Here is a 15,814-nt window from a genome sequence, read left to right as displayed (position 1 = left end):
TTGTTGTGTTGTTCCACTGATATTTTGAATGATTAAGATAAGAGTTTTACTTTATTAAAGATGTTTTAGGTGAGTGTTGTCTTAAGAATTATGACCTTTTAGGAGCAGAAAAGGTCTGCAGAATTAACCAAAAGAAAAAACCTTAAAAAGAAAAAGTGTTTGATTCCATCTGGGTCTTTTCCTCTGTTTTAATTTTAATCCCCATTTTGTACATGAAGCATTCTTATGTTGTTTTTCTGTTAAGAGCCGCTGTGACTGCCTGAGTCATTTATTTACACAATCAACGTAAAAATAATTGCCAAGTATTGTTGATGATTAGAAAATAATCTCAATAATCAAGAAAGGATTTTAGAAAATAATAAACCAAGATTTTCTGCCTATAACCCCAAACTTTGAGCTTTTGTGGCATAACTTTGTCACACTCGACAGTAAAAAGGAATACGTGGCATCAACACTTTATTACTTCTGCTGTTTGTTTTTTTCCCTGCAGACGTCTCCTCTCTGACTTCAACGCGCATCTGCAATGAAAGTGATGATGTCCCGTGGACCGATGAGGACAGTCACAGTCTGAACAGACCAATCATCATCATCTCAACATGGCTGATGACCTCTACAGCAGCACCTTCTCTGCATCTGAATCAGACTTCCCCCCCTCCTCATCATCCTCAGCCTCTGCCTCTTTCATCACACTCGAGCAGAGGGCGGCTTTTGTCTTTGTCCTTATCCTCTTCATCTTCTTGGGCCTTCTTATTGTTCGCTGCTTCCGGATCCTTTTGGACCCGTATCGCAGCATGCCGTCCTCCACCTGGACAGACTACATGGAGAAGGACACCTTCGATTACCGGATTTCATGACAGGCAGCCTGAGAGGCAGCAACCCTGACAACTGAATGCTTAAACTGAGACGACGATCGCACTGAGAAAGTAGAAAAGCAGAAAGAGAAGTGCACATTTTCTCACTGGTAATAACCACAAAGATCAATCAGAACCACCAATTTTTCCAAATTCAAAGTTAGCTTCAAACCTGGCAAAACTGGTTAGAAGTTTACCTGCCTGATTTACCTTTACCTTTGATTTCATCTCCAAAAATGTTTACTTGCAAAAACATTTTTGGGCAGTTGAATCTACATCAGACTAAAACTAAGATTCAGCTTGTTAAACAATTATCCACCTCAGTACCTGGGTGGGGACTTAACTAACTCACTAGTTTCAAACTACATTAACACTACACCCAACATTTATAATGTACTGTATTTTGAAAATAATTAACCATAAAATTCAATAATCTAAAAAAGAGACAACACTATGTATTAACTGTAGTTGCCTTTCTAATTTTGTCCCTTAGCTTTCCTTCAACAGTCCTTATTGCCATGGTACTGCATACTAAAAAAAACCTTATGACAACTTTAAGCACTTACAGTAAGGTGCTGTTTACACATACCCGGGTATTTTGATAAACGAAGACCCTTCGTTTCTGCCTTTCGTTTATACACAAACGGAGTTTTTTCATCCGAAAACGAAGCTAAAAAAAAACTCCGGCAAAAGTGGAGATTTTTTAAAAACTCCGTTTAGCGTTTGTGTGTAAACTGGTTGAAAGAGACAAACGGAGTTTTGGGAATGGAATGAGGAGTTGTCGTCATAGTACAGAGCCCCACCCCTATCTGCCATGTTGGCAGGATGCTAGCGTGAAAACGCCATTCTCTCCGTCCATTGTTTATCTGGCAAGCATGGAGGTACTAGCAGCATTTCTGTTGTTGAGAGCTATACTCGCTTGTGTGATTTTGAAAATTACAGTCATACAATGTATTGAACAACAAAGACATTTTTCACGGCTTTAGCAGTTTTATAGTCCAGCGCAACGTGTAAAAGTAGCTCAGTCTCGCTATCAGTCCACACACATGAGCCTGGCGCCATATTTTGATACTTGAAAAGGATCCGGAAGTTCTTCCTGTCAGCGGTTCTCTATTAGGCTTCTGATTGGCTTGTGTGGAATTCTCATTGTTCTAACACTGCCACCGTCAGGCTTGGCGTAATTTAACAGCTCTTGATAGCGTATTTATGCGGATCAATGTAGACGTGTTTTTTTTTTAAAACGGGGCTGTGTGCACCTAGTTTTTTTTGCAAACGAAGGTTAGAAAATATGCGTTTATCAAAATACCCGGGTATGTGTAAACAGCACCTAAGTCACATCCATGAATAGTAAGTTCAATTTGCAAAAGATAACCTGTGAAAAGTTCTGAAAAGCTAATTAGAAAACATTTAGCTCAGTTATTTGTTTGCACAACTTGCAATACTTTGTAGACTACCTGTGAACTGTTTTTATTAGTTGAATTAAAGACATAATAAATCTGGACAAAATAGTCAATAATGTGAAATACTGAAAGTTCCTAATGTTTGAATGTTTTTTTTACGGCGTTCATGCCAACAACTCACTATTATTAGTATTATTACTATCATTTTCATGACCTAGACATTTCCTAACCTCTCCACACTTTGGCAGGTCAAAGAGAAAATGTGTACTTTGTGTTTTTACTGCTTTGAGTCTGATTGTCGTCTCAGTCTGCCTGGCAGGCAGCACATCTGGGCAAAAAACACCATCAATTTAAACACAGTGAATACCATTGAAAAAGTGCCAAATTTATTAAGAAAGTTGGCAACATTTACTGGTGAAAAATGATAGAAACACTCAAAAATGAACTTCCTTTATTTGACCAGTTGTGTTTCATGCATTTCACGAGTGACTGTTGCTCGCAAGATGCAGGAAGATTTGTGGGATGTTCTGCAAAATGTGCAAATTTGGTGAAATTATTTGACAAACCATGGACACATTTGACATCTGGTGTTTGTAAAATGGTCAACCTCCAAACTGTGGCGGTGGTTTCTGCTGAGATCATGTGAAGGTTGTAGAAATCCCTCTGCTCTGCAGTTCTCTGACAGCAGCACTGCATTAAACAGCAGCGATGCAGCAAGAACATGAAGTGAATGTAGGAGTGTGAAAGGTGAGCTGGGATTTCATCAACTGCCTGCCGGGCAGCATGTTAGGGTTGCTGTCTCTCATGGGAGAAGATATTGTTCTCTTTTTTTTTTTTGCTTTGTGTTCCCTTTCTTAAAAACGTGAACTTTTATCATCAGTTTTGAAAAACTTACTCAAACAACTTGTGAAGGTGACTGTGGAGGAGGAGGAGGAGGAGGAGGAGGAGGAGGAGGAGGAGGAGGAGGAGGAGGAGGAGGAGGAGGAGGAGGAGGAGGAGGCCCAGGAGAGTTGGAGGCTGGAGCACAGATTGAACAAAGCTGTGTTGAATCGGTTTGACTGCAGAGACGAGACAAGTCGGTTTCCAGTGGCTCACCGTTGTCCTGTCAGCCTTCCCGTTGCTTAGTAACTGGTGCTTTTAGTGCCAGCTGAGGTCTGCAGCCAAAAGATCAGCTCAGAAGGAATGGAGATGACACAACAGAAATGACAACCATGAACGCAACATTTGTACTACAGCTACATTTTCTACCAGTTTGGTTAAAAACTGATCGTCAGCTGCAACGTAATGTCTCACTGCTTTCCTGAAAAGATATCGACAGGTGAGTCACTTAACACAAACTTAGCGTGTCTTTTAATTTTCGTTATTAACCCAAAACTTTCTAAAGAACCCAAATATTCCAAATGAGTTCCATAAAAAAGCTAATTTCCATTTTATGAAATGGAATTTCCTTGGTTTCATTCATTGAACATTGTATAACATTAGAGGATTTCCTCTAAATGCTGCTTCATTCTTTTCATTGCAGTCAATGGTCTATCAGTTAAAAAAAGGACTCTTTCCAACAAAATCCTGGAAACTTAAACATCTAGAGCTGAATTGGCCTCGCCGTGCAAGACTTCTTTGGAGAATGATCTGCCTGCGCCCATTATTGCTGACAAAATGGGGAAAGTGCTGTTGCTTGTAAGCTAATCTCAATCATCTTCTCTGGTGCTAGGCTCAGGATGCAGCCACAGTGCCCCCTGCAAAATAGTCCCAGGGGGGGGGACATGCTCAATAGAATATTAGCCAACAGTTTGTTTCTTATCTGCAAGAATATTTAGCCTGTTGTACTCTAGTGTATAAGGGATGGTCACCCTCAAACGGCCTATGTGTAGAGGGTAAAGGAAGAACTCTGCTGACACAGACATGGTCGAACACAGAAGTATTTTATTGCCAACCTAGTCTGTGTCAGAATTACAGAATGATGCATTAAATCTAGAGAGATCCTTAAAGCCTGAAAGTCTGTGTCATCTCTCCTCCACTGAGGGTGCTTCTCTCCTTATGTAGGGTAAACCTTCTTCTATTTGGTGACCCTGAGTGGGCTCGCTCGTCAGGCTAAAATATATATATGTGTGTTTATATCCCTGGTGTGGCTGTCCTGGACATTCTTAACTGAGGGAGTTACGCATGGGGTGTTTACCATTATTCATCTCCTGTCTGGACACACTGAACCTGATGCATTTCTGAACCTCTGCTAAGTGTCAGACACTACAGTACATTTCATTTTTAGAAAAAGTTGAATACGACCAATACCGGCGCATTTTAGATGCAGTTCCAGGGGCACTCCAAGGGAGGGTTTTGGGGAGTAGTTGCCCTTCAAAGGCTTCTTCTTTGGTTGCATTTATGCTACAGATAGGAGCACTGGAGTTAGTGGTCTGCTCCGCAGGTGGTACATTTAAGATAATCGTAAAATTCATGTTACAGTTCTTTCATGACAGGCTCAACTGATCTTGGGTTTATCTGTCAGTCTATTCTTCTGTGTTCTAACTTTTTAGAGGCTGATTTTATGAACTGTTCTTTGTACGGTTGACTTTGCATCACAGATTAATCCCCTCATGTTGGGAAAGCTCCTACTATCAAGTAGACACTAAAAAAACACTTCAATGAATCACCATAGGCCACTATTTCTGTAGTGCGTACACAAAAAGGTGGGAGGGAAAAAAAGAAAGGATTCTGGTCTGAAAAAACACCTCATCTTTTTGTATATTCCCTTGTTGGTTCGGTGACAGTAAGAAAAAAAAGAAAGAAAACTCACTTGTAACGGGAAGAAATGTCCAGCAGGACAAGACTCAAGAAGATCACCTGGGTGGTAGGCGGACAGTAAAAGAGAAAAGAACAAGCGAGATAGAGAGGAAACAATAAATAACTGGAACCCTGTAGGTCTGCCAAAACTTATCAGTTTCAGAAAAGCATTTTATTGACTTATAGGTTGTTCTGGGCCACCTGTCGGGATCCTTTTAGGAAGGACAGCTATCATGTTTCTTATCAGCTGAACCTAAATACTGACACAAATCACATCAATTACCCCGAAACAGGTTTCACTAATGCTGACAGGATTGGTTAGTCTTTAAATAAAATCTTCTGGAAATATTATATCAGATTTTCTTGAATTTTCTTTTAGGTGGGAATGTGTCTTTAGCAGGACAGACCAGCTTTTCCTTCATGTGAATTTAATGAACGTTTGAAGTCAACACACGAGGTAACTGCAGCGATGGGCTTTATGTTTTATTTCGTCTCTCTTGCAGCAGGCTCCCTTAGGCAACCCACAGATATTCTGGTGTAATGGGTCTCCTCGTGGTCGGAGGTCTCCTGTCAAACCTCTGAGCTGGAAACCCCCTGGAGCAGAGAAAAGGTTTGAAATCAGAAGGAAGACTCGGAGGGAAACGCAAAGCCACTCGTCTCTGGACATTTTTCCTGCTGGTAGGTTTGAAAACTAAATTCGAGCACGGTTCACTTCTTGCATTGATAGAGACATTGACGATATAGAGGAACAATGGTAAAAATATCCAAAAAGATGCATTTTCCATTGATTTCTCTGGTAATTTGTGCTTAATAATGTTCATTATCCCAGAGGACATTACTTTGTGACCAGTGTAGTCAGTCCACGGCACTGCTGGGTGTCCTGACCTTCAGACTGAACCCTACAATTTCCCCGTTCTTCCTGCCGCTCAGCAAACAATTCCAACAATATTCCTCCCTTCTCCTCAGCAGGACCAAATTTTCTCTCCGCTTGGTGAGTCTTTAGGTTTCCAAGCTCTCCAGAGGGGTCCTCACTGCAGGGAAGGTGACCGAACCGCCGCCTGAGGGAAAGAAAACTCTGCTAGAAATGGAAAAAGAGTGATTTCCATTTTTTATTTCCTTCCCGAAGCAGAGGGAGACCTCTCTTGTCCTCTCTTTGTCAAAGCCTCTGCTGATTAAACGCAGCGGGGTCAGGCGGACGGGAGGCTCTCAACTTTCATTGACTGAAACTTTGAATGGAATTTTTCTCTGTTGAAAGTTGCAAACACTTTTTTTTTTCCTCCATATTTTGAGAACTAGAAAAAGATCTAGGACTTCCTCTGATCCGAGAGGGTGCTTCCCAGAGATCAGAGATAGAATCTTAAAAAAGCTGTTTTGATTTATTTTTCTTATTATTTTAAACTGTGGGACGTCTTCAGCCCAGCTCCAGGATTGCTGGAGAGTGTTATTTCTAAGTTGTTCCATCTATTGAAGGAGCAACCAGGCCCTCTTCATTCTCATTTACTGAATGCCTCTAATTATAGAGTTTCTACATGGCTGTTTGTCACTTCCTGCTAGTGTTTTTGTCAGTGTTGAGTCACCCGCTATGCTTCAAAGACTCACAGTTTTTGAGCTTTTTTGTACATACTTTGTAAATTATGGCTTAAGTTTTACTGGCATTATTCCAACGCATCTTCAAAATGGTCCGACATATCTGACTTTGTCACGAAAAGAACCTCAAAGTTCCACATTTATATCCGTTGTTGTGCCTGTTGTTTTGAGGGTCGAAGTTTACATTTAGAGCATTTAGTGTGGAGCCAATTTTCCCAAATTTTAAGCTTTAAGTGAATATGATTTCTTCATTGTTTGTCAGAGTTTTCCATTTTTCCTTTTGTCCTGTTTGAACTGAGAGGAAAAAAAATTGTCAAAGAAAGACAGAAAGAAAATCTGAACTCTGCTCCACTCGTTTAAAATTTCCTTTCCTAAAACATGTAGATTAGAAATAAATGCTGAAAAAGCAGCTGCTTGCTTGTCCGTTGAAAGTTAAATTTGTCTAAATTTAGCCATAAAATTTACTAGACGTTTAATCATTTTTGACCCATTCTGATCTGAAAAAAAAACAAGCATTTTTGCTCACAATTTTATTTCTTTTCAATAATAGTTGTATCCAAATTGTAGAAATAATCGAGAACCTATTTTCTTATGTTGAATTTTGTTTGTAAGAACTTGCTAAAAGAGTTTTTATTGAAAAAATTTAGAATTTGTAGTTTGGGAACTAAAGTTGGATGTCTGAGGTTGGACATAACATTCCCATTAAACAGTTTTTCTTGTCATGAATTTGGAGTAAAATATATTATCATAGGGCAAAAGTTACTTTTGGGTGGCCTGTATGAAGCTGATTGAAATAGAGTGACCTATTTTTAATTCTTTTTTTTAATTATTATTATTATAAAAGCTTTATTTTGCTATTGAATCGGCTCGCCAGGTGTCCTCAGGAAACATGTGTCTGAGATTATGAAAAATCCTTTAATTCTATACAAAGGACGTAAAGCCTGTTTTGTTTACACTCACTCATTTGTACTTTTACGCTTCAGAGATTGATGATTGGTCAACTTAACCCTTTGTTGTCCTAAGACAACAGCAGTGGGAAGCGAATGGTTTAGCTGTCACTGCATGGTAAAATGACCTAAATTTGAAAAAGTAATTTTATTCCATACTACTCTCTTTTAACTCTTTAAACCAAGTGGTAGAACTGGATCAGGGAGGTTAACTTCCTCAAACTTTTAATAAGTACAGTATAGTCACTAAAAATGTGTCTTATAAAATGATAGATTAGGACATTAAAGGGTTCAGTTCTATAAAAGTAACTCTTTATAGAAAGAAAAACATAAATATATATTTATACTTTGTTGGTTAAAAACTGTACAACGTTCCAAAATGTCTGAATTCTGTGAAAATGTTCGACTTCTGGAAATGTTGCCGTTTTAAAGGAGGTCTCAGAATGTTCCAGCTTTTCTAAAATAAATCCCTACTCTGCAAAAAGGCCCTCAATTATAAAATATGCTCTCACTTTTCTTTTGACGTCGTCCTCTTATAAAATGTCCTCACTGTTCTAAAAGTCCTTTCATTTGTCCTTTTAAATTGATAAAAATGTATTTATTTAATATGTTTCTTTGCTCACTAAGATTTAAGTACAAGCAAATGCTCAAGTATTATTTCCCGGAGTATTTTGATGGAACACTTGTAATATACATCAACTTGATGCACCCTGGACACATCATCAGTGATGTTACCTGGGGTCACTGAGTGTTTCAGGTCTTTCAAACATCATACACTCTCCCCCAGGCGACCCAGCTGGGGTCGGTCGGGCCCCAGCTTGTGTCCAGGTAGCGCTACCCCACCCACGGTCCTCCTCTCCTTATCCACAGCCACATTGAGGCAACTTCTGCTGCCTCAGTGACCTCCTTTTGATGGAACACACTCTGTCATAAACATGATATTGTCCACTCTGCCTCTGTTTTCACATGCATATCTTAGACACACGTGTACTTAATGAAACCACACAAACAGATGCAGTGGATATGCTGTCTGCAAACATTCAAACGCTGACTGTCGAACACACCCAGCTACTCACTGCCAAACTAAACCCATGAAATGCTAAACTCCTTCCTTTCTTCTCTTCTGCTCTCCATCTCTCCTTCCATATTGTCCCCTCATACCTTTACTCAATTCATTTCTCACCCTCCCACTCATCCTCACCCAAGTCAGTTTTTTTTTTTTGTTAATCTCTATTAGCTTCACCACCTTGACAGGTAAAACACATTTGTGTTGCTAAAGCTTATAAAGAAGTAAAATGGAGATAAAAGAAGAAAATAATTCTCTCTCAAAGACGTCTCACGGTCTTATCTCTTCACTTTCTCTCGCACTCGTCTCCCCTTGAAAGAGCTAAAACTCTCATTACTCGGCTGTCAGCTGCTGCAGGTTGAAAAAATCCGTGCTGGGGCTTTTATTTAAGGTGCAGTAATGTGTTTTAAGGCTGTGGACACCTGTGTTCTATGTATTGTTACTCTTCGGGGACATATAGATTTATCCAGCTGCACTGTGGGGATACAGACCATTTTCTATGTTATTTTCTTTAGGTTAGAGTTTGGTATTTAGGTAGCTTATCTACAAACAAGCTTTTGGTGACAATATTGTGTGGTTACACAGAAGGTCATACACTTACATTGTGTGGACTTGGGTTTGCAGGCAAGCATTGTTGGGACAGAGGCCTTCAAAAACTTTGCATTCAGGTTGAATTTTGTATTCAGGTGGTATTATTAGAGCTCATCTATAGTATAATATAGGCTGACACTGAAAACTCAGTCTGATAGCTCCCACAAGGTAACTCCCATTCATTCACATGGTATCTATGCATTAAAGAATACTCCAGTTTGCATTACTTTAGATAAGATTCTGCATATTTAATCGTTTACAACCAGAGGAGGGTCTTCCTGCTGGCCATTTGATAAATTACAGGTTTAAGACGTTCCTGCAATGGTCAGGTCAGGTGTACATCTTTGGATGTAGGTGATACAACACAGAGGTTTATTTCTACCATTCTATAACGAAATGCATTTCTGGCAAACAGCAAAGTTCATGCAGCCAAGACAGTTTAGAGAAGTTTATGTCTTTAAGTCAGTCTATGGCAAAAATGAACTGGTAATGAAGCTGTGTTTTCCATGAATTTAATATGGAAAACAAACATTCAGGACTGGCTGCAGTTCATCAACATAATCATCATCATCAGCCTCTTCATGAGCAGGTGGAGATGAGTCAATGGGACAAATGAAAACATGACACGAGAAGACGAGTGCTGTAGATCCAACTGAATATGAGGAACATTTAGAGCAAACGCTTAAACAAATTTCCTGTGTGTCTCCCTCCACTCTCCTCTGTTTTTCTGTGCTTTTTAAATCTAAAAGCAAAACAAAAACAGCATGAAAATGTTGCTAAATCCATCCAGATAAAACAAGAAAGAAGCAAGGAACAAAGAGAAAGGGAGTCATTAATCAAGCCTCCGAGGCTAAACAAAGCCTTCAGAGTGGCAGGCTGACAGTACCCAAGTAACACCCAAAAGACTTTTTATTTGTTGATAGGAACCTGAGAAGAACACATGCAATTTAGAGAAGGAAAACAATAATCGTGACTCTGCAGTAGTGGGCACAAAGAACATCAACATCAACCAGCAGAGAAAACAACTTGAGACAGATGATTCAATCAAATTTAATCAAACGTAAATTAGCGTTTCTTTTTTTTTTTACATCGCTCAAATGTAAACAGATTAATCGACCGCAGGGACATGAGGAATGACCACGGACGGTTGCAACTGAGACAATTAACAACTGCCAAGACACAAAGTCTCATGATCTATGGGTTTTTGTTCATGTCTCGTTATTTCCTGATTTATTTTGGTAGATCCTGATCTTTTCCTCATGTCTTGTAGTTTTGCTGCTGCCTTGTCATACCTGGTGTCCACTGCTGATCGCCCTCACCTGTCGCTCATTTTGTCATTTTTCGCTCAGTATACATTCAGAGTTCTATTTCATCCTTACTGACCGCCAGAGGCGGTGCTTTCAAGCACTGAATGATACATCTCGCGCATGCGCAGGTCGAGTGTTTATACCAACAAAGTCACTCGTGACCCCCTGCTGACCCCGGAGAGCCTATATCTTCCGGTGGCATCAGCAGATCGGTTCCTTTTCATCTTCTCGCTCGCAGGTATTACCGCGTCTACATACGAGACGAATTTCTAAAACCATACTATTGCTTCATTGTTCGCTGCTGGTGGTCTCGTGACGTTCCGTCGAAGCTACGAGCTGCTCGCCCTTCAGAGACCGCAACGAACTCCGCCGAGAGGTCTGTAACTTTGTTTTTTCCTCGGCTGATGAAGTGTAATGCTGGTTGTTACAAGCGCCGGTTTAGGCAGCGTGCTCGCTCCTTCTCCCGGTGCTGTGCAGCCGCACGTAAGTAACAGTTTGTTTATAGTTACGTTGTTGGTGAAGGCTAGCCTGATAAACCAGCCTAAATGGATTGGATGTCTAATTTAGTCTGGCTCCGATGAATGGATACAACGGAACATTGTTGATGAGCACAACCCATTGTCTTTCAAACCGTGTCTGTGCCTATAGGCCAACGCTCTGACCCTCTGCCCCGCCCGCGTTGATTCAAAACACATCTCTGCGTTGTGATTGGTTTAGTTGCCATCTGCCAGATTCAGGGCAGTATTTTCAAAATGAAAAGTGGTTCGAAGCCAGACCCAACCGCAGGCAAAACATTTTGCCGTCCAGCAGTTGGCGCTGGTTTTCCAGGTTAGGTGAAGGCTATATGTTTGCTAGCCCTCTACCGGCATCTGTAACCTGCCTATGTTGAAGCGGCCAACTCGGTTGTGCCGTTTTTTTTTTCTCAACTTCTTTTGTTTGCTGTTATTGTTCTGCCCCTCTCCTGGTGACGGCTGCGTGTGCGCCCCCCGCTCCCAGCACAGGTGGCCTATAGTGGTTGTCGGTGAAGGCACCGTTTGCGGCTCCCTCTCCCGGCATCCACCTATAGACGAGTGTATAAATACAGCAATAGCCCCTCTCCTGGTGACGGGGGCGTGTGTGCCCCCCGCTCCCAGCACAGGCGGCCTATAGTGGTTGTTGGTGAAGGCGCCGTTTGCGGCTCCCTCTCCCGGCATCCACCTATAGACAAGCGAATAAACAATAGCCCCTCTCCTGGTGAAGGCGGCGTGTGCGCCCCCCGCTCCCAGCACAGGTGGCCTGTAGTTGATTGTTGGTGAAGGCACCGTTTGCGGCTCCCTCTCCCAGCATTCATCTATAGCTAAGAAGAAAAATAAATAAAATAAATAAATACATACATATTTCAAATATATTGTGTATATATATATATATATATATATATATATACATATATATATAGAGCCGGTGGTCCCAACATGGATGACAACCACTCCTGCTCGGCCTGTATGGCTCCTCTTCAGCTTGAGGATGGCCATGATCTGTGTCCTTCGTGCCTTGGCCTCGGACATCTTAGGCAGGGTCTTTCAGACGAGTCCTGCATGAACTGTGGTATCTTGCCTCATGCTGTCAGAGCTGCAAGGCTGGCTGAGGTAGAGCGCCTGTTGGGCCCTCCCTTGTCTCCCCAGTTGACCCCCGACCAGCGGCTGGCCCCGGGTTGGTTCTAGCCGACCCTGGCGTCGGCCTGCTGGGACTGCAGGCTCCACCTCCGGGAAGAGGGCTAAGGGGTCCGGGCTTACTTCCAGAGTGGATCAGCTGACAGCAGAGCTTGACAGCATGAACTCTCTCCTCCTGGCCCTCCAACCTGGGGCTGGGGCAACCCAGCCAGGTGCCCTTGTTCCTCCGACGGCCTCCTTCGGGCCGGAGGAGGATGCGTTTTCCATAGCAGCTTCGGCTACTATGTTTCAGGACTACGCGTCGGGCGTGCTCCTGGGAGACGAAGCCTCCCGTCCCTCTGCAGCGGGCTCCCTTTCTTCAGCCCGTAGCTCTGCGGGTGGTAGCGAGGAATGCTCTATGGGAGCCGCCATTCGTACGGCTCAAGCCAAGCTGCAGCTGGATGTGCCGCAGGCTCAGCTAGCTTCGGCCATTGCCTTTTTCAGGCGCTCCTCAACCCCGCTGAACTAACTGTGCCTCCATCAGAAGAGTATCTGAGGGAGTTGCAGACATTCTGGAGGGACCCTAGGGCCCCTACCCGTCCAACAGCTGATGCTCGGACCCTGGCAGCCATGCAGGACGCATCCAAGTTCGGCCTGGACCGCATGCCAGCGGTTGAGCCCACTATAGCCGCCCTGATCATCTCACCCGATGAGGCTCTGACACAGGAGGCGAGGTGTCCTCGCCCCCAGTGCCGGGTTACGGATGATTTACTGTCGAGGGCCTATGAGGCCTATGGTTCCGCGGCTCTGGAAGCCCTCGAGCGCACGGTCCAAGCTGGAAAGACCCGGCAGCAGCTGTCTGAGCTTCACAGAAGCGCGCCGCCTCCTGGCAACCCTAGGGGCCGTCCAGCTGCCCCACAGTGCAGCAGCCACTCACAGGCCAGGGGCCTCCCTAGGCCCCAGTACTCACGCCCACAGCCTGCTCAGCGGCGGGCGCAGACCTTTCGGGCGCCTGAGCGGCTGCCCCCTGGGCAACCTCAGGTCTCACGTACTGCCCGTCGTGCCCCTGGAGCCTTTAGAGGTCGGGGGGCCCGGCGCTGAGGCCACGGGGCCGACCGTCGGCTTTTTTTCCCAGCAGCAGCTCAGGTACTGGGCTGCTTCCACCAGGGACCCGTGGGTTCTTTCCACCTTGACCCACGGGTACAAACTTCAGTTCCGACGTCGGCCCCCAACCCATGGCCGAGTCAGGATGACTATCATCCGCGACCCGGCGAAAGCCTGAGCCCTCGCCCAGGGGCTGTTCGTCCTCCTGGGCAAGGGTGCCATCGAACCGGTAGATCCCCTGTTGCACCCCGGGGGGTTCTACTCGACTTACTTTCTGGTAGCAAAGAAAGATGGCGGATTCCGACCTATCCTCGACCTCAGGAACCTCAACAGGTTCCTGAAGGTCTTGAGGTTCCACATGTTGACCACTGCAGAGGTTCTGCGTACTGTCTCCAGAGGGGAGTGGTTTACCTCAATAGACCTGGAGGATGCCTACTTTCACGTTCCTGTGGCGCCACACCATCGGCAGTTTCTGCGATTCGCCTTTCAGGGGCGTCATTTCCAGTTCAGGGTGCTCCCGTTTGGTCTCTCCCTCTCCCCACGGGTGTTCACCAGGTGTGTGACGGCAGCCCTCTCGCACCTACAGTCGCGGGGCATGACGATCTTGCCGTATCTGGATGACTGGCTCGTCTGTGCGCCGTCCCAGTCTCAGGTGGCCCTCGACACGACGTGTCTTCTTTCCCATGTGGCCCGTTTGGGCCTCAGGGTGAATTTTACAAAGAGTGGCCTGGCCCCATCACAGGGCACGGTTTTTCTTGGGGTGACCCTCGATGCGGTCACCATGACGGCCTGCCCGTCGCCACGGCGGGTGAACGACATCCTCCGCCGCCTCCTCCCGTTTCGGAAAGGCAGGCGGTTCCACTACGTGGAGTTCTTACACGTCCTGGGGAAACTGACCGCTGCGGCTGCCGTGGTCCCCTTAGGATTGCTGTCGCTGCGTCCCCTCCAGAGGTGGTTGCACAGCTTTCACCTGGAAGCCAAGAGACACAGGCACAGGAGGCTCAGGGTGTCCCACTGTTGCCTTCTTGCCCTGGCCCCGTGGAGGAAGCGTTCGTTTCTCCTCCAGGGCATGCCCATGGGCTCCATTGCATCCCGTCGGGAGACAGTCACCACGGACGCCTCCCTCTCGGGGTGGGGCGCCGTCTGGCAGAACCGGACGGCTCAGGGGCTGTGGCCGGCGCGGGACCGCTCACAGCACATCAACGCACTGGAGCTGCGGGCTGTGCACAGGGCGTTGCAGGCTTTCCTCCCTTTCTTGAGGGGCCGACATGTACTCGTGCGGTCGGACAATGTTTCGGCCGTCTCCCACATAAACCACCAAGGTGGCACCAGGTCTGCACTGCTGCTGCAGGCATCCCAGGACCTCCTGCTGTGGGCAGCACCACGCCTAGCCAGCCTGAGGGCAATGTATTTGCCCGGGGAACGCAACCAGACGGCGGACTTGCTCTCCCGTTGCAAGCCTCCGCCGGGGGAGTGGCAGCTTCATCCGGAGGTGGTGCTCAATATCTGGACCACCTTCGGCAGGGCAAACGTGGACCTCTTTGCCTCAGAAGAGTCGACCCATTGCCCCCTCTGGTTCTCCTGGACAGAGGAGAGCAGTCCCCTGGGCCAGGATGCTCTTGCCCACGACTGGCCAGAGGTTCTCCTCTATGCTTTCCCGCCGATCCCTCTGATAGTCCCTACACTACAGAGGGTCCTCCAGCAGGGCCACAGGCTGCTGTTGGTAGCCCCCTTTTGGCCAGGGAGGACGTGGTTTTCCACTGCTGCACAGGCTCTGCAGCGGTTCCCCGTGGCGCCTCCCCGACAGGAGGGATCTCCTGTCTCAGTGGCAGGGTCAGATCTGGCATCCCGACCCTTCCCGCCTGCAGCTGTGGGTCTGGCCACTGCAGGGCCCGATCCGCTGCTGACTGAGTGCTCTGGCGATGTCTGCCATACCATCCTAAACGCGAGGGCGCCTTCTACCCGGGCGCATTATGAACAGAGGTGGCGGCTGTTCACTACATGGTGCTTGGACAGGGGTGAGAACCCTGTGCACTGTCCTGTCCCTAAGATTCTGGAGTTCCTCCAGTCACTCCTGGATGGCGGCCGGTCCCCCGCTACCCTGAGGGTGTATGTCGCAGCCATTTCCTCTCGGCATGCTCGAGTGGATAACGGCACGGTGGGGAGCCACAGGTTGGTGTCCCTTTTCCTGAAAGGTGCGCGGCGGTTGCGCCCCCCACAAATGTGGCGCACCCCGCCATGGGATCTGCACTTGGTGCTCGGCGCTCTGTGCTCGCCTCCCTTTGAACCCCTTGCTCAGGCAGGGCTGAGGTGGGTCTCCGCTAAGACTGCCTTTCTCCTCGCCATCGCATCAGCGAAGCGCGTCGGGGAGCTGCATGCTCTGTCGGTGAGCGACTCCTGCATGAGGTGGAACTCGGATGGCTCAGGGGTTTCCCTATGGCCAAACTCCACCTTTCTCCCGAAGGTGCTGTCTTCGTCGAACCTCAACAGACCTATCCACCTGGCACAGTTTGTTCTCCCGGAGGGGGAGGACAGGTTACAACTACTGTGCCCTG

At 46.0% G+C, this 15,814-nt stretch overlaps 1 long non-coding RNA gene and 1 pseudogene across 1 annotated transcript; both read left to right on the top strand.

Moving 5' to 3' along the window:
- The first annotated feature begins 3,261 nt into the window (after positions 1-3,261).
- LOC142367436 (uncharacterized) lies at positions 3,262-10,625 on the top strand. Its single transcript, XR_012767093.1, has 3 exons — positions 3,262-3,569; positions 3,774-3,928; positions 5,533-10,625. It is a non-coding gene; the product is annotated as an uncharacterized LOC142367436 (long non-coding RNA).
- A 2,160-nt stretch (positions 10,626-12,785) lies between these two features.
- LOC142368247 (uncharacterized) overlaps positions 12,786-15,814 on the top strand; it is a 33,121-nt pseudogene continuing 30,092 nt past the window's right edge.

This window comes from Odontesthes bonariensis, chromosome 18 (genome assembly GCF_027942865.1).
Source record: "Odontesthes bonariensis isolate fOdoBon6 chromosome 18, fOdoBon6.hap1, whole genome shotgun sequence".
Classification (NCBI taxonomy): domain Eukaryota; kingdom Metazoa; phylum Chordata; class Actinopteri; order Atheriniformes; family Atherinopsidae; genus Odontesthes; species Odontesthes bonariensis.
Note: the sequence above shows the minus strand (reverse complement) of the source record. Positions and strands in the feature narration are given on the sequence as shown.